Below are 1,357 nucleotides of genomic sequence, written 5' to 3'. Positions count from 1 at the left end.
CAGGTAATTCTGGGTAATCCTTACTTATGGGATAGGTATGCTATTTATGACAGGCGAGCTCAGAAGTACACATTAACAAAAGATGAACAACAATATGTTGTTCGAGCAACTCCTTATTCGAGAGAGGCAAGTTTGGTAACGGCAACTCAGGCCAAGAGATTGGTCAATGCTTGTGGAAGGTTCGTATTACTGATGGTACGACAACATGAGGACCATCTGCATCGAGTGAACCTATCATCTCTAACAAAACAGCAGAACAATGATATGGAAGAGTTGAAGTCACAGTTTGCAGATTTGTTTCAAGAATTGCCGGGTTTGCCGTCGAAAAGGAAAGTGGAACATGAGATTATGTTGACAGGGGAGAGTTCTTTGCCAAACACAGGGTTGTATCGTACGACAGTGCAGGAATCTGAGGAGATTAAGAGACAAGTTCAAGAGCTTCTTGATAAGGGGGTTATTGTACCAAGTTGTTCACCTTGTGGGTCAGCAGTCTTATTAGTTCCTAAGAAGGATGGTGGTTGGCGAATGTGCGTCGATTACCGAGCACTAAACAGAATTACTGTCAAGAACCGATACCCTTTGCCTAGGATCGATGATTTGATAGATCAGCTGGAGAGTGCTCAATATTTCACCAAACTAGATTTAAAATCTGGGTATCATCAAGTCCGAGTACGGGAAGAGGACACTTGGAAAACAGCCTTCAAAACAAAGCAAGGCCTTTTTGAGTGGTTAGTCATGCCCTTTGGTTTGTGCAACGCTCCGGCTATTTTCATGCGCCTCATGTATGAAATACTACGTCACCTAATAGATAACTGTGTAATTGTCTATTTAGATGATATTCTGATATATAGCAAGACGTGGGAGGAGCATATGATTCACGTACGAGATGTCTTAAAGTTACTACAAGACAATCAACTATGTTTGAATGCAAAGAAGTGTGAGTTTGCGCAGAAGGAATTGGTGTATCTCGGGTTTATAGTTGGTGGAGGTCAACTGAAGATTGATCCAAGGAAGGTTGAGGTCATCTCTAAGTGGCCTAGACCCAAGACAGTAACAGAAGTCCGAAGTTTCGTGGGAGCTTGCCAGTATGTACGCAAGTTTATTCGAGATTTCTCTACTCATGCAGCACCTTTGCACGGGCTGACAAAAGCTGGACAGAAATTTGAGTGGAGTGAAAAGCATGAAGAAGCTTTCCAGCTTTTAAAGAGGAAAATTTCAAAAGCTCCAGTACTAGCCCTGCCGAGTCTGCAACGCCCTTTTGAGGTGGAGACTGACGCGTCTACCTTTGCTATGGGAGCCGTTCTGTTACAAGATGGGAAGCCAGTAGAATACTACTCTGAGTTATTCATTGGATCCA

Source organism: Fragaria vesca, linkage group LG1 (assembly GCF_000184155.1).
Source record: "Fragaria vesca subsp. vesca linkage group LG1, FraVesHawaii_1.0, whole genome shotgun sequence".
NCBI lineage: Eukaryota > Viridiplantae > Streptophyta > Magnoliopsida > Rosales > Rosaceae > Fragaria > Fragaria vesca.
The sequence above is the reverse complement of the archived record's forward strand: the minus strand, read 5'-3'. Positions refer to the sequence as shown.